Genomic DNA, 22,381 nt, shown 5'->3' on the forward strand with positions numbered 1-22,381 from the left:
TAAAATCAATCACAGCTTTAGGAGGAATACCACCACATAAGCTGACACAGAGAGTAGTTTATATTTTATGTTGATCAGAAACGAAACTAGGGCAGCCTTTACACTAATTCAGTTGTGCCTTTACAAAAGGAGTAGAGCTATAATATTAGAAATAATAACTGGGCCAGGGTACTAATATGAGTACATGTAGTATTGTAGCACTGTATCGATTCTGACACATAGATAATTTTATTCTGAGTTTGTTTAAATATTACAATAGTTTGTTTTACATTTGAGCTTTTTAGGGACTTATGTCCCTACAAGCCACTAGTTGATCAATATAAAGCCCAAAGTACACATGAACTTTTGTGAAAACTACAAGTCACACCCCCATAAACCATATACTTAAAATGTTCGTCATGACGAGAAAACTAGCGCAAAACTATCCATTATTTCATAAACTACCCTTAAAGGTCGTAATTGCTTTCCAAGGAAACATAGGAAAGTCATAGAACGCCACCAAGTAGCAGAAATCGAGACTTTTTAAAAATATTATCGTTATCATCCTATATAAAAGAAGAACGCCTACAATATGAAGATTCCCACAAACAATGAACAAGGATGTTATCGGAAGTGCTACTATTTTGTAGGAAACACGGACTTAACTTTATGATGATTTGCAAAGGAAACCCCTCTAAGGCCGAATTAATCCGGTACGGCAAGGACATTATATATGTTTTCATAAAAGTCAAGTGATTTTAAAATAATATGACTACATCCAAGAAACCTTAATAAAACTTGCATTGCAGGATTCGCATTATTCACATTCAAGGGAAACAAAAACCCAACTGAACAACATTAGGCCTTACAATTCTGCATATTTTCAGGTAAATATAATTTACGTTATAACAGTAACTAGCCAAATTAATGCCAATTGAGGCAAATAAAATTGTGACAGAGAGGTTATGCAGAAAATCAGGCAGTTCTTAAGTACCTATTGTAAACAAAATTGTATCTCTATAAAAAATTACTGAAATTTGTAAACGTACTGGTGACAATGGGTAGTACCATGCTGACTACGTTATCATTGACGAAGATCAACATGGACTACCTAATGTGGCCATAAGTGGGAAATATTTGTAGAATACACTAAAAACCAGATCAGCTTTTGAAAAATGGTAAAATATTTACAAGAAATGTTTAGGCCATTATATGGAAATGTTAGGTACGTTCCATCTATGAGTTTAGTCTTTTAAACTCATCGGAAATTATTACTTTTATTCGTTTTTAAATAAGTTAATAACTGTTTTTAAATAACTACTTTACTTCTTTGCAATTGCTCGATTTAGAGCAACATGTACACTAGTCGTTAACTATACTACTAGTGTGTATACTAGCACATTTTTGACGTGAGATAATAGCACGTTTGAAAAACAATGCTAATGACATCAATACACACAGTAGGAATTTATTCGATAAGAAAACTCCTTAACGATCTATTTTTAGCCTTTAAATACTACCCTGTGTACGCCACTATCTGCCCTGTATTTTGCTCATTTTCTTTACGCTGCCTCTACCCTAATCACTAATTCAACTGAACAAAGTAAAAATATGTGTGTTATAACATTTTGGATCTATGGTATTGCGTTTTAAACCATAATAAAAGCTAAAATACAATTTAAGAGTGTTACTGAGAGAAAGTCACGCGACCCTGTAATTTTTCTACCTTTTTTCTATCCCACCAACACATCTTACGCTAGTTCTAGCCCGTAACAGTTGAACAAAATATTTCAGGCAAGTCCGATCGTACTAAGAAATAATGTACAGACAAAACTCTAATTTTATTCATATAGAAGATGTCTCGTGTTCACATAATCTCTCAGTGAACTGATAATTTGTCACTTAGTAATGCTATCATACTTCATTTAAATATTGATATCAGTAAACCAAACTATGAACATAGGTTTTTATATGAAATTGTTTTGGCAGAGCTTTGGTACTGCTAAAAAAAAAGAAGTTTCCCTACTTCTATTTATTTCAAACTAAATAATAAAACAAATAATAAATAAACACTAGGGGAAACCCGTCGAAATCGACGGTTACTTTCAAGGCTTACGTTAATTCATCTAACTGCGATAAATTGGGTGAAATATACATATTTTCAGCATTTAGCATTGTTTAAAGGGTAGTAAGTGTGAAAACAATAATGATTTTAATTGCGTTAGTTGCCAAATTTGGTTGATCATTCAATGATCAAAATATTTCCCATACCGTACGTCATTTGACTCATCGGAGTTATTATTAATATGTTATATGATATCTCTTCCTTTGGAAGAACCTTTAAATAGTATTAAAATCGTATTGGTGGGTCTTTTGTAGTTAAAAACTTCTGTGATTTCATCAGTGTAATATGATTTTATTTGAAAAGAAAATATTTTTTGGGAAGAAATGTTCTAACTTCGAAGGGAGGTATATCCGTTACAGCGTAAGTTTGATTTTTCCTTCGTCACGTCGCGTCCGTTCATATCGTACTTCTGTGCCATGAATGAACCCTCTAACATAGTTATGAGAAATTTACTGTGGGGTTACTGTTAAAGCTGGAATTCCTTGACATGGGGGATGTCAGTTGTCTCAGCCTTATCAATAACATAAAGTTGTCAATATAATCTCTCTACGGAATGATAGGTGTAGTGGAATACTTGAAGTGGAGTTGGCTTTTATTCTTAAACTGTTAGGGACCTCCTAGTTTATATGGTCTTGCGGCTTCATTGGCAACAAATAATGCAAATGACATAGCAATGGGACATTTCCAAAAAGAAAAAAATACTGTAAATTGGCTGTTGCGTATATATTGACGTTTACATATTGTAAATCAACGTACTTTATAAAGGATTATGAGGTCTAGTTTAAAAGGAATATGACCTTTCTGTCATGACAGTAGCTGCTAAAACAGTATTTTCTCTTTGTACCATATTTTACAGCCAAAATGTCGTGTTATTTTCAATAATGTTACCAACCCAGTGCGCCAAAGTCCGTAATATAGGCAGGTGCAAATCATTTGTCAAGATGGGTACCATTTTAGGCAATGTTTCTATGTTTGGATTTTATTAGACACGATAAGAGCAGATATTTCTACATGAATATTTGATATGTGTAGAATAATATGATAAAATTTAGGCAAAAGTGGTGAAAAAGGCAGACACCAACCCGTACAATAGATATAAGATAGTTCAATAAGAAATAATTTAAGAATTTCTGTTATCAAAGGATTTTCCACTGATTTCGTAATAGAACGTTATATTGCAAAACATGACATGATAAAGAGGAAATCTTCTTCTATATATTTAATACACAGTTGTAACACTGTTTTCTCAGTAATTACTGGACCGATCTACAAGATTTATGTCTCAAATTAAAGGGGATAATGCATAGATTTGCCGAACTTCATTAGAATTTACGTTTTTCCTAAGGGCTACGACCTACAGCCCTTTAAAGGTCGAGTCAATACAATTCTTATTGAAGAATATAATACACAGTTTATAAATTATTCGTCAGCTGTTTAATGTTTGTCAGACATTATTTGTTATTATTTTTATAACCTCACTTACAGTATGCAATTATTAAACTTGGAGTTTCTGTTTATAAACACACGATTTTGATCAAGGAAAGTGTATTTGTTAACTTATTTTTGAAATGTTTTAGTTTTCCTGCAAAGTGATCTGAAGGAAAGTGGTAATTGAGTTTAAGTTTGAGTATGGAATGTTAAATAATACCCATAGTAGGGAACGGAAACTTATTGTTTTGATCAATATAATTTATTCTCTACGGCCACCAGAATAATCATGGGGAAATCCGCTTGCAAGTTGTACATATAATTGCTAATGAGTGGGAAACATACAAACATTTTATAGTAGGTGACGAATCTTACTCAAGATCAGTGTTAGACGTTCAGTGGTACCAAACTTTACCTTCTCGAGATGGCGAGTACGCTGGGATACGTGGAACTACAATATATCAGTGCATTTTTTTTTTCAAGTACACAGGGAAGTTGCTTGAGAAACTGTGACTTACCATTCGGTTCTGGCGAAGAAGTATGTGACTTGATGTTTAATGGCAATGTTGACTCGGGTCATTATAGCGTCATAAAACTTTTTAACCCCAGGGTGTGAAAAGTACAAAAATAAAAATAAAAGGTACCCAATCATTAACCGGGCGTAAAGAGACATACCGAACGGAAAAAAGTAGAGAACCATCGAACTAAAAAAGTAAAAGAGCAGTGTTGGTGTTAAATGTGCTCTGGAAGTCCCTACAAAAAAATACCAACTCTTTTGGTAAAAAAAATACCACGATTTCGACGGGTTTCACCTAGTCTATCTATAATATTAAAACGTGACAGGGTTTTTTATTTCACGACTCTGAATCAACCACTTGACGGATTTTCACGATTTTTGTGTTGAAAGAAAGAAAGTTTTGAGAACTAAGGAATGTCGAAGGCATAATTTTAGTTTATTATCTTCTTTATCTTTCTCAGTATTTTTGATTGGTATCTTTGGATAATTTCTATATTTGAAGTACTCGCCAAACCCCATAGTTGCACTCCGTATGTCCATATTGGTTTCAATATCGTTTTATATAGCAATAATTTATTTTCTAGACTAAGTTTTGATTTTCTTCTGATGAGCCAATTTAACTGATTAGATTTTAAATTTAGTTGTTGCCGTTTTCTCCAAATGTGTGTTTTCCAAGTTAATTTCCTATGTAAATGGATACCTAAGTATTTAACCTCAGTTACTTCAGGAAGTTGGGTGTTGTTTATTGTGACAGGAGGACAAGAATTTTGATTTAGAGTCAAAGGAATGTGGACAGATTTAGTTTCATTAAATTTTGAATCTCCATGTTTTAAACCAATCAGTAATTATGTTCAGATTTTGCTGTAAATTTAGAGAAGCTTGAACTGGATCACGATGAACAGACAAAATTGCAGTATCATCCGCAAATGTATCAATTTCTACATACATCAATTCTACATATATTTACGGACCATACTTTGTGAGGACCATGAAAATAGTCCAACGCACTGAGGACACATACAAAATGACCGTTAGTTGAATAATTACTGACTATCTGAGGACTATTTTTTTTTTATCATCCAAGTGAGTACACACACAAAATACTGTTAAAATGAGTACTTCATAACTATGTGAGGACTTTTATGTATAAAGCACTGTCATGTGGGTATTTCTCGTTTGAGTCAAACTGTTATTGGGCATCGTGTAGTGGAGTACGGCAATTTTATCCAAAGCGAGAAAGTCGCTTAATTCACACGTGAAATAAATTTTTACCAACATTTTTCAAGAGACCCAGGAGAGTAGGGTAAAGACAATTTGATAGTAAATTTAACAACCCCGCCGCATCAATCCTGCACACTAAGCAAGTTTCAGTTTGCCTAATAGACAAATGTTAACTAGAGTCTTAGTGATAGACATATTACAGTGCAAATACAGTGTATTCACAAATTAGGCTATCCAATGACCTATTAATTAATAAAATCGGTTCAGTAGAACTGTAGATTTAATTGTACAAAGCTTAAGAACAACATCTTTAATTCAGTATTTTCTCACTACTATACATTTGGAGGTTGCTTAACGTTTTTGCAAATAACTTTGAAAAGGGCGAGGAAATCGACCAAAGTGGAGCGTGATATTCTGAAAGAGAATAAAATTTCCTACAAATTACCATTATGTATTTCTTGAAATTACAAGAAATACATACTGTTTCATTAAAAAGTAGTGTAAAATTATACATATTGTCATATTTGATAGATAGATTGGCATTAATTTGGCTAGTTACGTATACAGACAAATTAATATTTACGTAACAGACAATTAACAGTATTTATTTTGCTTTTTGGAAATGCCACATTGCTATTTTATTTGCATCATTTGTTGCAAAAGAAGCCACATGACCATATAAACGAGTAAGCCCCTAACATTACGTAGAGAGATTAATTGACAACTTTATGTAGCCTATGTATAAGGCTGAGACAACTAAATGACATCCCCCATGACAATGAATTTTAGCTTTAACAGTAACCCCACAACAAATTTCTCAAAACTATGATAGAGGGTTATTCATTGGCACAGAAGTACATATATACGATATGAAATGACGCGACAAGACGAAGGAAAAATCAAATACCCCCGCCGCAGCAAACCTGCCGACTAAGCGAATTTCCATTTGTCTAAATTGATTTTCAATTAAATATATTTTAATATCATTAGGTTTACGAGTAGGCTACCTAGGTTTGCTGCTACAACGAAACTAATAAAGTGTGTTTTTTTTTGTAAAATATTGATAGCTTAGTACAAAATAAATAAATTTGCCAAGTTTGATCAAATTATATCCATAAACAAACAAACTACAACATTTGACAATATTCTCCATAAGAATAACATGGGAATTTTAAATTTACAATTTTTAAATTTTTTCCGTTACTAATAACCGAACAAAAATACTTTTATATACTAAATTATTTGTTTTTTTGAGCTCTTTAAAAGGTCTAAAGAGAAATTGGGAAATTTTGTGTTTTGAGGGTCAAAAGTGAGAAAACCCAATTTTTACTCCATAAAACCCCCCCGTAAAGCCCCGTTCCCATGGTCCGATCATGCTGGTTCGCGAACTCATTCAAGTTTATCCCGCTTTACACCTTTAAACCAAATTTCATCAAATTGGACAAAAATTACTCAAGTTATCGCGTTCACGGACGTATATATATATATATATATACATATATGAAAATTTGAACGAATGGTGTTTTTGGCCTCTGGGGACATCAAAATGAAAAAGTAAATCGGTCCCGGGTCTAGGTATAACCGTGCCACCTACGGTAATAGCTACTTCCCTATAGGGAAATTCGCTAAAACGGATATACATCCCTTTGAAGTTAGAACGTGTCTTCTCAACAAACAGATATTTTTTCTTATATAAAATCATAGATTAATCTGCTTTACACTGGTAAAATAGCGGACATATAGAAATCACTACTAAAAAATTATAGCTACAAATTTAGCATTTTTTTTTTTAAACCAGAGCAGGTAAAGTGTTAAACTGCAAAAGATCCACCAATACGATTTCAATAAACCCTGCAATAAGTAGTGTGCTGCTCCTAGTATATCGAGCTCTAAACATTTGCGTTACCAACGGAAGCGCAAACAATGGCATTGTTTCCTATTGTACAAGCCTTCGAGCGCCCGGTTGGCGGTTTTTTGCTGTGTCTACTCACTACTGCTTGATTTCATCACAGAGGCGCAGTGTGCGTGTTGTTAAGCGTCACAAAAATGCAAATACCCCATTTATATTATTGAGCGAAGCACTTATAATTTTGTGCTTATTTTTGAGCCTATATGTATTTTAATTTATAAAGGCATTATGCACATCCACAGGAAACTATCTTTCTAACAGTATGCGTAGATTTTCCCTGCGATGCACATAAGCTGAGAAAACAGGTTTTAAAGCATACTAGCTGTTACCCACGGGCTTCACCCCGTTTTAATTCATAAGTATTAATAAAATTATTGATTGGTTAAGTTAAACTTGAATAAACAAAACAGAATACAAACAAATAATTACACCTGATTTTAATAAGGAAATACATTGAAAGAATAACATACAAATGAGGACAGCTGAGGTTTTTTAGCGAATTTCCCATATAGGGAATAAGCTATTACCGTAGGTCTCATGGTAAGACCTAGACCCGGGACCGATTTACTTTTTCGTTTTGAGGTCCCCAGAGGCCAAAAACACCATCCGTTCAAATTTATATATATATATATATATATTTATATATGTGTCCGTTAGCGCGATAACTCGAGCAAAATTGATCCGATTTTGATGAAATTTGGTACAAACGTGTAAACCTACGTTTATTCGAACGAGTTCGCGAACCAGATAATCGGACCATGGGATCAGGGGTTTATGGGGGGTTTTATGGGGTAAAAATGGGTTTTTCTCATTTTTGACCCTAAAAACTTAAAATTTCTAAATTTCTCTCTAGACCATTTTGAAGAGCTTAAAAAAACAAATAATTTAGTATATTGGAGTGTTTTTGAATGTTCATTGACTACGGAGAAAATTAAAAAAATTGTAAATTTAAAATTTACACAAACATTGGATAGCCTAATTTGTGAATACACTGTATTTGCACTGTAATATGTCTATCACTAAGACTCTAGTTAACATTTGTCTATTAGGCAAACTGAAACTTGCTTAGTGTGCAGGATTGATGCGGCGGGGTTGTTAAATTTACTATCAAATTGTCTTTACCCTACTCTCCTGGGTCTCTTGAAAAATGTTGGTAAAAATTTATTTCACGTGTGAATTAAGCGACTTTCTCGCTTTGGATAAAATTGCCGTACTCCACTACACGATGCCCAATAACAGTTTGACTCAAACGAGAAATACCCACATGACAGTGCTTTATACATAAAAGTCCTCACATAGTTATGAAGTACTCATTTTAACAGTATTTTGTGTGTGTACTCACTTGGATGATAAAAAAAAATAGTCCTCAGATAGTCAGTAATTATTCAACTAACGGTCATTTTGTATGTGTCCTCAGTGCGTTGGACTATTTTCATGGTCCTCACAAAGTATGGTCCGTAAATATATGTAGAATTGATGTATGTAGAAATTGATACATTTGCGGATGATACTGCAATTTTGTCTGTTCATCGTGATCCAGTTCAAGCTTCTCTAAATTTACAGCAAAATCTGAACATAATTACTGATTGGTTTAAAACATGGAGATTCAAAATTTAATGAAACTAAATCTGTCCACATTCCTTTGACTCTAAATCAAAATTCTTGTCCTCCTGTCACAATAATTAACACCCAACTTCCTGAAGTAACTGAGGTTAAATACTTAGGTATCCATTTACATAGGAAATTAACTTGGAAAACACACATTTGGAGAAAACGGCAACAACTAAATTTAAAATCTAATCAGTTAAATTGGCTCATCAGAAGAAAATCAAAACTTAGTCTAGAAAATAAATTATTGCTATATAAAACGATATTGAAACCAATATGGACATACGGAGTGCAACTATGGGGTTTGGCGAGTACTTCAAATATAGACATTATCCAAAGATACCAATCAAAAATACTGAGAAAGATAAAGAAGATAATAAACTAAAATTATGCCTTCGACATTCCTTAGTTCTCAAAACTTTCTTTCTTTCAACACAAAAATCGTGAAAATCCGTCAAGTGGTTGATTCAGAGTCGTGAAATAAAAAACCCTGTCACGTTTTAATATTATAGATAGACTAGGTGAAACCCGTCGAAATCGACGGTTACTTCCAAGGTTTACGCTAATTCATCTAACTGCGATAAATTGAGTGAATAGCATTGTTTAAAGAGTAATAAATGTAAAAACAATAATGATATTAATTGATTTAGTTACAAAAATGGTTGATCATTCAATGATTAAAATATTTCCCTTGCCGTACGTCATCGGAGTTATTATTAGTATGTTAACTGGTATCTCTTCTTTTGGAAGAACCTTTAAATAGTATTAAAATCATATTGGTGGATCTTTTGTAGTTAAACACTTCCGCGATTTCATCAGTGTAATGCAGATTAATCTATGATTTTATTTGAGAAAAAATATCTGCTTGTTGAGAAGACACGTTCTAACTTCAAAGGGAGTTTTCCTTCGTCACAACGCGTCAGTTCTTATCGTACTTCTGTTCAACAAATAACCCTCCAGCATAGTTTTGAAAAATTGGTTGTGGGGTTACTGTTAAAGCTGGAATTGCGTGACATGGGGGATGGCAGTTAGCTGTCTCAGCCTTATCATTTTCATAAAGTTGTCAATATAATCTCTCTACGGAATGTTAGGTGTAGTGGAATGTACTTGAAGTGAAGTTGGCTTTTATTCTTGAACTTTTAGGGACCTCCTTGTTTAAATGGTCGCGCAGCTTCATTGGCAACAAATAATGCAAATAACATAGCAATTTAACATTTCCAAAAATAAAAATAAATACTGTAAATTGGCTGTTACGTAAATATTGACGTTTACATGCATTGTTAATCAACGTATCTTATTAAGGATGATGTGATCTAAATTAAAAGGAATATGACTTTTACGTCACGACAGTAGCTGCTTAAATAGTACTTACTCTTTATGCTATTGTTTACAGCCAAAATGGCCACGGTCCGTAATATAGGCCGCTGCAAATAATTCAAGATAGGTATACCATTTTAGGCAAGGTTTCTGTGTTGAATGAATACATCAAAGTAACCTCTCTGAAAAGTCTGCAGTAAATTGAAGTTTTCCAGCTTAATGACTTTCTAAATCATACACATATTTCTACATAAATATTGTAAAATGTTTTATCCAGTTGCTCTAAACTATTATTAATTTAACAAAATATGGACACGGCTCATATGGGCAACGTGTCCTTTTGCACTTGTATTATTGTGTAGTGTATTACACAATCGAAGATTTTTCCAACGTTTGAAAACATGTACTGTATGACAATAATTTCATAAACCTATGATGATCTGTCTAGAATAATATCATTCATAGTCAAAGATAATATGATAAAATATAGACAAAAGTGGTGAAAAAGGCAGACACCAACCCGTACAATAGATATAAGATAGTTCAATAAGAAATAATTGAAAGAGTTACTGTGATAAAAGGATTTTTAACTGATTTCTTAATGAAACGTTATATTGAAAAACATGACATGATACAGAAGAAAATTAATTTTACCTAACCCGCCATGTTAAACTTCCCTATCCCAAGCGTGATGTATACAACTTCCTTACTTCTCGAGTGATGTAAAGAATCAAAAACTCACTCGGTGATGTAATGAAACCCATTTAAATAACATTGAGTGGTTAACTTAAAAAATATACCTCTATGGAGCCAACGAAGTTCAACGCTAGAAATCAGCTGTGCTCTTGAATTTTATTGTTATGTTTTGAAGAATTTTCCTAACCTAGCTTTCGTTTTTAAATGAACGTTACTGTTAGAAGATGAGTGAAATGGATAATGATTAATATTGTATTAATATTAATATCTTATTCCTACTTTAAACTTTTATGTAAACAAGTTTACGCCACTACATTATTTTGATGAACTTTCCACGCAAGGATTTAGTCCAGAAAACAGCTGTTTGCCGCCAGCTTATTCAAATGGGGTTTCATTGCGTAATACTGTTCTGCAATGAGTTTTACCGGACACCAATCAGCTGATTATCCTGTATTTTCGTGGCAATTAGTGGTTATAAACAAAAACATAACCTCTCTCAGAGGTTATGACTAGTGATTATTAGTCCATTAGTTGGTGGAAATATATAAGGATTTGTACGGATTAAGTAGTATGGCGTAAACTATCGTACGTAACTCGTCCAAAATGTGTGTACCGGACTCGTATGGTAATCCCGTACTCGACTTCGTCTCGCACGGGAACGACCACACTCGTCCGGTAAACACTTACTTTCAGGACTAGTAACGTAATATACTATTACAAACAGAATAGTATATTTCGTACCAAGGGCCGAAAATGAGGTTTTGCCGGCTCGAGATAGTTTTTAAGTTCGAGACGAAGTCGAGAACTTAAACGATCGAGAGCTGCAAAACCATTTCGGTCCGTGGTACGAACGCTATTTTTCACCACACTATACCCTATTACCACTACTCACCACTATAATAATGCACACTGATCGTCAACACAACTACAACTTTAAGGTTAAGAAATAATTTGAGGAATCAGCAAAAAATATAAAGAAATAGTTGCTAGGCAACGGTGACAATAAAACAATTCTATATTGCAATGGTATGGATTTTGATTGTGTATTTAAAACGCATTCATGTTCTAAGTAAGTAAGCGGACAGCTGATTTTGCGGCCCCGGCCTGTAAAAACCTGCTCGGTCCCCAAATTGGCGACAGCTGGCATGGCCAGCAAAACGTAACTTTCAGCCACCAATTAACGTATGTAATACAGCCAAAAACATCATAGTGTGGTGAAAAATAACATTGCAAATACTTCTTTTGGACAGTTCAGTAACTCCTAATAAATGTGTGTTGTTTTAAAATACAGTTTAAAAATTAACAGCTGTTTCATTAAAAAGTATTATCCACATTACCAAAATGTAAACAAATCTGTGGAGGGATCTTTAAAGGCTTCTGGGGCAGAGCCCTAAGGGAATTTACTTAGTTTTTCTTTTGATAACTCATCTACAGACCAAGCCCTTTATTTGGACACCTCTACCAAGTTTCTACGCCCAGCCGTTCTCTCGAATTAGTGGACACAAAGTTTCCAATTAAATATTTAGATTCCTCCATGTTAATCTTATGGGAGAAAACCAAACTTTGATGAATAATCCTGCCCAAACTAATAAGGATTTCAAAAATTTAAAAACACTTTGCAAAACTACAGATCAGGCCAATTTTTTTTACACTTTAATCATTAAAATCGGTCCAAAAATGAGAGAGGAGTTCTGTTTACAAAAATCGGCTTAGCGTATTATATATATAGATGATGATGATGATGATGATGATGATGTTTTGTTCTGCATCATCTGATGTTTTGCAATATAACGATCAATTACGAAATCTTTGGAAAATTTGAATACCACAATAACTCTTAAAATGATTTCTTATCGAATTATCTTATATCTATTGTACGTGTTGGTACAATAGATATAATTGTACTGAGATATAATTACCAGGATTACTATATATTTAGCTAAGTAAATTCCCTCATCTCATCACATCAGTAAGCCTCTCTATGAGTGATTTTGATCTTTTTAAACCATGGATCTTTCATATAACGTAACACATTAAAGAAATTTACACAGTTAGTTCTTGAGGGTGTAAAACTCTCTAGCCTCTACTCCTCTGTAGGGGCTTGCCTTTACTGGGCACATGCGGCAACTGAAACACCGTGGCTGGGCACATCCTTTATCTTTTGCAGGGAGGGTCTGCCTCCCTCGGTTCCAGGAATAACTCACGTAGCCAGTGAACTAAAGGTAACTAATGAACGTAAGACTAATAAAATAAATAAATGCATTTCTCCTATGTGCAGGTTTTATATCGCATCTTTACTTTTTATTTCTATGAGGGGTCAGCGAACGTTTTGTATTGTTCATGAGTTTGTAAAGAAAATGATTTAATAATTTAAATTTTTAATTTCCATATGTTTATAAGGGTATTTAACAACTGCGCAATTAATAAGTACTGTAAACCATATTACTGTAAAAGGCCGGTCTTTATAAATTATATAGTTCTAAAGTTCTAAAAGAAATTTCTATTTGACCTCTTTGTCACAAAAACATACTTCTTTGTATAATGATTGTTATGTAAATGCAGTTGTCATCGTAATTTACAATTTTTTTTTTTTTACTTTATTTAATTTACAATCTGTTCAAGTTGAACAATAAGCAAATGATATAAATAGTAATACAAAAATAACTTGAAGAACATGAGCTAGTGATTGACCACCGTCAACACTAGCTAACAAAGAGAATTTTGATAACACTTAGCCGAATCTGAATGGTAGGTCCAATATCGTATGTCGCTTCGTCTATGTGTTATTTTTTCAATAAATGTAAATATCTTGTTTGGTAAACAAAGCATGTAATTGAATCTGTAAGTTAAGACAAGTATGCGAAAACTACAGTTTTCCATTAGCTCAAGCCTAAATTATATTGTATGTAATGTAGCTTGTTATATTTCGTTATTTTGTCACGTAAAAACATTTAAATTCTGTATGATGTATAAATATAAAAAAATTTAACAACAAATCCATTTGAAAGTAACGTTTAGACATTGGTACGGTCGACATTGGTACATTATCATTGGCGAAAATGCACATGCACATTAACATTAATGCGGCTATGTGTATAAGTTGAGACACGTTTGTAGAAAACACTAAAAAGGCAATCTTCTAAACAATTTTAAAATATTTACAACTTTAATTATATAGAAATGTTCATAACACAGTAAGTAATTCCATTAGTTGCATAAGCTTTTACGTGAGTCTTTTTAATTAATTGAAAATTAAGTCTGTAATAACTCTTAATAGCTCCTGTAATACCGGTACTTGATAATTGCTTGATTTCTAGCAACGAGTACACAAGTTAAAAATTCAACAATGCATTAACATAACAAGCTCTCTTTCACGCTGCAAGACTAGTAAACGGCAGAAGTAAGGCAGAACGGCAGAACTGCGGTATTGGTTTACCATACACGCCTGCAACGATGCGCTGCAAACCGCGCGACGAGTAGCTAAATGAACCGTAGAGTAAGTGAGCCTTCTAATATTTGTAGAGGGTTCACTTACTCTACAGATCATTGTGCCAATGAACTGTAGAGTAAGTGAGCCGTCTTCTATTTGTGTAATAGTTATCATGAAATAGGCTCGTATAGTATACGAGCCTACTCCTGTAATTTATTTAAATTCAGTATTTTGGCTCGTATACTATACGAGCTTATTCCTGAATTATTCAAGAATTCATACGCTTGGCTCATAGGCACACTGATCTGTAGAGTAAGTGAACCCTCTTCATTTATTTGATATTTTTGATCGGCTCGTATAGTATACGAGCCTGTAGTGCAAGTGAACCTTCAATATTATTTACGAAGCTCGTATAGACTATGATTTGTAGAGTAAGTGAGCCATGTCTTTTTAGAATTACATATTTGGAGGCTCATTGTGTCAATGATTCGTAGAGTAAGTGAACCCTAACCTACCAGTTGTTTTGTTTGGAAGAAGCTAATGACATTTGTGTATTTACGAAAGCTTAGTTAATGGACTATGAAAATATTGACTCCGCTTTAAATGTACAGATACTGTATATATTTTCAATTCATTCATATTGTTTTGGTTTTCAATTCCGTATGTTTTATTTTCAATATTTTAATAAATTTATGTTCATCAATTTTAATTTTTCAAGAAAGTGGGAATTAATTAACTGATGTCACCTGTCATGTTATATTATGGGACGTATGACACTAAACAACCCTAATTGTGACGTTGCCAATTAATTCTACCAGGCCGCGGCCTGGAGTTAAAGGCGGTCGTAAATTAGCAGATAGTTATTATTATGTACTTACTTATTCCAGGCATCATCCAAAATTTCTCTGTAATTTAAATCCCTACAATGACATTTCTGTGCATCACTGCCTGCCTTCTTGAAATGGGAGGCCTTCTTTTAGGCAACCTTTCATCTAGGTACCATTTCACTTAAATCACTTATCAAGTTGGTACCGACAACTCAAATCGGTCAGCTAGGTCCCGGCCCCTCCCTTCTGGGGGAAGGGCGTGGCTTCGCCGTGGTCACGTGTTTCGCGGTGCGGTCGCTTACCCTCTACACTTCTGAAAATTCCCGCGACTTCTTTGAATTACCTCTACTCCACCCAAATTTCAGCCTTCCTTCGTCTAGTTTCGTGTTCTGTTCTGTTGAATCTGTTCTGCGTTTCTTCTTCTTCTTCTCTTCTTAGATCTGCTGCTGCTCTAGCTCTGTCTAGTGTCTAGTAAGTTTGAGGTTGGATTTTGGAGAATTTATTGTTTGTCAATTTCAATTGTCATACAAATTTGTATTTTAGGTGTGTATTTTCAATTTAGGCCTAAGTTACAACAACTACTACAGTTTAAAGAACCATTTTTGTCATCACAAAATTGAAAGGTGTAACTTATTGACATGGACATGGTCATTAGAATATTAACGTTTCAAGCAAATTCAAATTAGTTTCTGGTAGCCTATAAAATAAATTGGGGGTACAGTTTCCTGGGCTTCGCTAATATCGATTGAAACTATCAAATTGAAAATATTGATTAATAATCGATACCGGTATTTAAAATATATCTATTTTAAAATTAAACTGCACTTTATGCCTTACGTCCTACACTATAATTCGAATAAATATATCGATCAATAAATCGATTATCTCATTTAATATATCAAGTTTGGTTAGTAAAGTTAACCTAACCTAACTTAGCTAACCGAATGAATCGATACATCAAATAGGCCTAGTCTATCCATTAGTTGCATACTGCGCTTTTAGTTGGATTTTTAAACTCATAGAAAATTATGACTATTAGTTTTAATATAACTTCCGGTACTAGACTATTGATCGATTTTGAGCAACAAGTGCACTAGTTTTTTTTATATTTTTATTTTTTATAAGATGCTGACAAAGTATAAAGTTTTTCGTATGACAGTTTTAGTTTACCAATTGAGTTTTTAGCATTTTATAGCATGGCCTATACGTATTTGATACTCTCAGCAGCTGGAGTAGTGTGATTTTTTCTTTGATTATTGTGGCTTTACGTGACAGGTGAAGGTGGATGGCTATAACTTACAAGGTTACATGGTACACATTAAATTCATAATGATTTGCCTATTCCGGTAGACTGGCTTTTTCGTAGGACTACGCTTCATTGCTCTTTATAATTTTAAGAGATCTATTGTTCAAGGCGTCAATGGGCAACTAACCTAAGTTTATCGCCATTCTACCGCATTATAACCCACCCTACAGGGCCCGGATTTTGTAGGTAGCAAATGCGCAACTAACCTACCGCCAGGGCAACGGCCATCAAAACATTTTTATATGTGATAATAAACCTTGTAGGTTAGTCTAAACTTAGTTGATACTACTAACAAAATAACTTCGCCATCTTAAAGACATCTAGGTTTAGTATTCATGACCAATTAATTGCTCTGGACCTTAATATTTGAAAGTTCTCATTAATTACCCAACAAAGCATACAAATAACCCCCTTGTTACAACCAAACAAAGGGGGTTATTTGTAGGTAACACAGTTTAGTTGTAACACAGTTCACATTTCTAACACATATGTACTTATGTGTTACCTGTATTAAAAATGTATTTAGTATAACTATTGATTGTACTCAAAACGTTTCTGGGAGTACCGTAAACATAAAGATCAGCGGAACCAGGAAGGACGGCCCGCGGCGCGATTTATAAAGAACCTCTTTGCGTTACTAATTACTCCATTACACACGACTAAAAAATTCTATTTGAAATTGCTTGGTTATATGCTGAAGATCATCTCATTAGCTACAATTTTGTCGCTTGAAGTTTGCTTCTGACAAAAAAATATAAAAAATCCTCGCTTAGTAACTTTTTCATGTCAAGTTATGATATTTGTTTAACATTTTTAGTTGTTAAAATTCTAATTACGATTTAAATAAGATTATATTTATACTGTCAGATTCTGGAGTTAATGCAGATTCCGAATATAACTTTAATTGCAGTCAACCTATTGTATGCACGGCCAGGAGCGTATTAACAATCGCGTGCACGGCTTGAGGAACTGACATATGCCTGCAACATGTGCCTGCAACTCGCGCATGCGCAGGTCCTCCAAACTACCGCATGCTCATAAATGACAGGTAATCATAACCTCAAATTTCGTTGAGTCCGTTGGAGGAAATTTTCAAAGCCACTTTGTACGCGCAAATCTCTCATCAATTGATTAAATGCACCTTCCAATGCTCTTTTAGCCAAAAAAAACTTCTTATCCACTATCTAGGTAGTTTCCTTCTAAGTTCATTGTATGCACCAGCCATAAATAAAAAAGCAGAGGCTGTTATGTCATCCATGATGATTTGTAGAACACAATATAATCAAAATCAGCCACCAAACCTCACCGCATCACAATAAAAGAGAACACTGCCTTGTCTGCCAGTTGTAGTCGCGGGACTTGTGCCTGGAATGGAAACGGCATGACAAACTACGTGCGACATGTGCCTCGTCATGGTCTCGACATGTGCCTCGACTTGTGCCTGCGACTTGTAGGAATGGAAATGTAGCTTAAGGGTACTCACGGCGTAGTGCTTGATATCCTGACCCTAGAAAAGATGACGTGCAGTCAGTGGTGGATCTAGAACAGTCACAAGGAGGGGGTGTCTGAGAGGTTCGGGGGTACCCCCTCCCTCCCCAAAAATTTGTTTAAACTAAGTCTTCAAAAATGGCAGTTTTATACCATTTCTTTGTCCTAAGTTAGTGTGACAAATTATTTTACGCAATTTGTATGCACTACTGTATTACATGCAGTCAAAAATATATGACATATATTTCCAAACTGCGACTGCCCCCCCCCCCCTCTGGATCCGCCACTGGGGTGCAGGAGTACTATACCAGAAGAGCACAAAATATAGACTTTTCCTGCTGTCGTTTCAAACGTACCTAGAATAGCTATCCTCGTTCTACTATAGGTCGGCCGTTTAGAAAACGACCTGCGCGAAATTTTTAGCGCATGTAGGGGAGGTAACGGCGAGGGAGGGTACGTTCCCCCTCTCCGCCAATTGCCGTTTTCACAAAATGTGTGCATAGTGACGTCACGTGCTAGCTGAACGTGTTTTATTTTACCAAATCATATGTTTTCTTGTAGTTTCCCAAAGACTTTCGAATGACAATCATTATGAATTAGCATTGAATATATAACACTATTTAGCGTTTTATATCCAATATAGTGTTGTATTCAATATTGAATATATAGTCATAGTGTTATAAAGTAAAGGGTGTGGCAAAAAACCGATCCATTTTCTGCAGAGCACTGTTCAGCGACAAGTTGTCTGAAAGTGGTAGGAGTAAGCTCGTTGGAAAGTCTACACAATGCCATTTTTTCTAGTCATAGATGCAGTGGTCGCCTGAGCTACAAAGTATTGAATTCATTCATTGCAACTCAGCAGCATAAGCAGTTTCGTGCGTTCTTTCAATTAACACTTTAGCTACCAACTATACTCATCCCTCAGTAACAGAGTAGTGTGACGGTCGGTAGGGAACGTAAGGCGACATGGAGAAGTTCCGTTGCGTATAACAATAATGCGGTGGGTTACTAACTTTAGAACAACGGCTTCTGCGTTGAATAGGAAGCTGAAAGGCCGACCAAAGTCAGATCGGATGCCAGACAACGAACATTCGACAGAGTTCGTACTGCTGTGGAAAACAGTCCCTCGCAGGCCCGCCCGAAAACGAGAGGCTTGCCGAAAATGTCTGACTGCTCAGTTACACGAATTTTAAGGTTAATTTTCATCCCTACAGATTAGTTAGAATAATAATCTGTTCAATGGTGTTATCCATACAGATAATCACGACGGAACCTTTTTTGTAACTCCTACTTATATAATTGAAAATCTCTCATTTAAGTAGCCTTAGTGGAAAATAAATAGTTACAAATAAATTGACAAGATTCTTTTTACATATAATTAACAAAAACAGCACAAAACGACATATAGCGTAAGTTGTCCAGATTTTATTACACTAAAATGACATACACTAAACCCAAGCACTAAACTACTAAACCCGTAGGATCCCCTCGGACTATGGTTTTTCTTAATAACTTCAAAGATTTACTAGACGATTACCGAATGGCCTCTCTCGTTTTAAGAAGTGGAAAATCATGACCACAGTAAACAATCACGAATACAGGACCCACCGCAATGGCTGTTGCCGCGATAGGGACAATCATCACGAATCTCGCCGCGATTCACATATGGCCGCAATCACAAAGAGTCATGAAAGCTGAGATAATCGCAGGAGATTATCGCTGATGTTGCCACGATTGTGGAAGACGCATATAACGTGATTGCAATTATAATGGTGTTGCCACCAACGCAAGTAACGACCACACATCTCAGTGACGGCCTTTTAGTGAATATCCTATATAGGGTATAAACTATTACCGTAGTACTCATGGTAATGGTAATACCTCTAGACCCGGGATGGCAAGGCGTATAAAAGAAGGTGTGTGCACGCACATCCCCCACCCCTCCAATCAGCCAATCAAGTATTTACTGCTTTACTGTTTTTCGGTTAAATGGTACCATATAACTGTACAATATAGCTAACTGTAGTAGTGTTATATTGTATAACACTACTACAGTATATTCATTCAATGTTGAATACAACGCTATATTGGATATATAAAACTAAATAGTGTTATATATTCAATGCTGATTCCTAATGATTGGCATTCGAAAGTCTTTGGAAAATTACAAGAAAACATATGATTTGTTAAAATAAAATAATGGGTGGTGGTGGGGTGGTAGCGGAGTGGGGGAAGAGCCATATTCTGTCTCACTCCCACAGCTCGGTATCTCTCTCTCGCACCAATGCTACGAAGAGGACGCTTTCTAAGCGGCCGACCTATATTAACTACAACTCATAACTGCCTACTCATTTGCAGGAGATGGATGCACCCTCCTTCAGAAGGCGCTGAAAGGAATACTAATTATAGGCCGCTGTACTCCGTAAAAGAACTTAAGGAAGAGCACCTAGTGAGATAAGTGTATGTCTGCCATATCATCTGTTAAACAGCCAGATTTTTGAAGGTATAGTTTATTGTAAATATTATATATAGAGTTATTTATTAAATCACTTAATAATTTACTAGCTTCTGTGCCCGTTCTTCGCAACGGGAAGATGAACTATACCGCCTAATCCAAACAGTTGTTAAGTAGTCCGAATTTATGAATAAAAACCACCAAATGTTGGCCTACTGTATAAAAACAATTATGACCAACATTGTAATTGCCCTACTGTTTACGTTAAAATATATCAATAACATAATACTCATTTTCATATTTGAGTTGTTTTGTCTCAAGATCAATGAACCAACTATAAAAGGTATAAAATTACCTCAGTACTGCCAGATTGATCCTGTTTAGTCCTTATAGATTACGGGTTTTAAGGACCTAAGTCCTCATCATGAGATCTTGTACAAGAACATTTAACACTGTAACTTCGAAAGGGTCATCAAGAGTTTAAATGTGAAACACGGACATATACTATTTACAGTCAGACGTTTTATGAACAAAACGAGTAGGCTTACTGACAAAAACTTACAATGTCCAACCCCAACCTTGTGCGCACAGTTGCAGATGAGGGTCATGACTGCGATGCGGAAGATGGTTGGGCAGTGGACTTTGTATAGCTCGGCTCCTTGTTCATCAGCTGTTCTTGTTTTTTTATTAGAGTATCATACAGAGCGTTAGACTGTAAACTGATTTTGTCGTTTAATAATGTGTTAGCTCGAATTTTGATTGTTTTATAAATTTCAAATTCTTCTAAAGCATCCATTCCTGTATATTGCTTTTACAATCAAAATAAACTATGCCATGGCTCGGTCCCCAGGTACTTATTTCAATTCAGGAAATTAAAGCCTTTACAACTATTATTCAACAAAAACTTCTTTGCACTAACTTGATCAGGGAAATATAGGCCTAGACAAAATATAAAAGGTTTAATTTACCTGTTGCTGATCCTGTTAAAACTGTTAACAGGGGCAGGCCAAGACCATAAAGCACTTCATCCAAAAATAAAATTATTGCGCACCCCATACAGTTGTTTTCTTCAAGTTACAAGTTAAGGCGTCCGATAAAAGCCTGTAGCTTCCCAATTAGATCCTCCTCAGGAAGATATCTACCTCTTGCCACATTAACAAGAGTTATTCTTCTAGCAAGAAGAATAACTCTTGGTAATGTGGCAAGAGGTTAACATGTGTCTTTAACAAGCAATGAAAGCCCCTCAAAGATCGAGTTTGTGTCGCACGTTTGTAGGCGGAATAAACCAGTTAAAAACTTTTAGTTAAGGGTACCTATGGTAATTTATTGTAAAATAAGACCTTTTTATTTGAAACTACCAACTACACCAACCCGCATAATTTGGCACCCCTGAGTATTTTAAAATTGTGACTTTCTTTACCAAGATTAAAATGTTTGTTTCAGGAAGAAAGATGTAGCCCCAGCTCTGGACAAAAATATTATGGAGAAGGTTGGCCGCTGTACAGGGCAGCTATAGTTATTATTATATGTTGCCTTTTATTGTTATGTACTGTTTTTATACTTTACCAATAAACCTTATATTTATCTATAGCTGTTAATTTTGTTAAAATTCTTACCAGTAAACTTCTCTGTAATTTGTAAAGAAAACATGTAAAAATGATTATATATTTTATTTTGATCTTCTAACTATGTTGACAGTTTTATAGATAAAATATTCTTTTTTTAGATATATTTTTTTATTGTTCTTGTTCGTACATGTCTCAGATAACTATACATAAAGATAAAATGATATTAATATTTATATTATATGCGAGTGCCAATCTTAAGAAGCAAAGTTAATATATAGCTAGTAAAATAAAATAATTTTGGTGTTTAATGACTAATGAGTGTACTGTAAAAATGAAATAAGTAATTCAAAAGTTGAATCAAAAACTCTATTTAGCCAACCCAATAAAATCACTCAAGAATTTTCCTCTGAATAAATGTTTGAACTTCATTGTCTAGACGTGTTAGGTTAATGAGACATAAGACTGCTTAGGGTGTTGCTCAACGTGTAATGAACAAAATTAAATTAA

The 22,381-nt window shown here is 34.6% G+C and overlaps 1 long non-coding RNA gene across 2 annotated transcripts; it reads left to right on the forward strand.

Moving 5' to 3' along the window:
- Positions 1-15,516: 15,516 nt before the first annotated feature.
- Positions 15,517-21,894, forward strand: LOC128988031 (uncharacterized). Of its 2 annotated transcripts, none has more exons than XR_008490315.1 (3): positions 15,517-15,600; positions 20,210-20,354; positions 21,750-21,894. It is a non-coding gene; the product is annotated as an uncharacterized LOC128988031 (long non-coding RNA). The 2 variants fall into 2 exon arrangements; XR_008490319.1 differs by having other exon boundaries at positions 20,210-20,311.
- Positions 21,895-22,381: the final 487 nt, after the last annotated feature.

The sequence above is a fragment of the Macrosteles quadrilineatus genome, unplaced genomic scaffold (assembly GCF_028750875.1).
Source record: "Macrosteles quadrilineatus isolate MER2022 unplaced genomic scaffold, UCM_ALF_1.0 Scaffold_1__1_contigs__length_201487025, whole genome shotgun sequence".
In the NCBI taxonomy this organism is placed as follows: Eukaryota; Metazoa; Arthropoda; class Insecta; order Hemiptera; family Cicadellidae; genus Macrosteles; species Macrosteles quadrilineatus.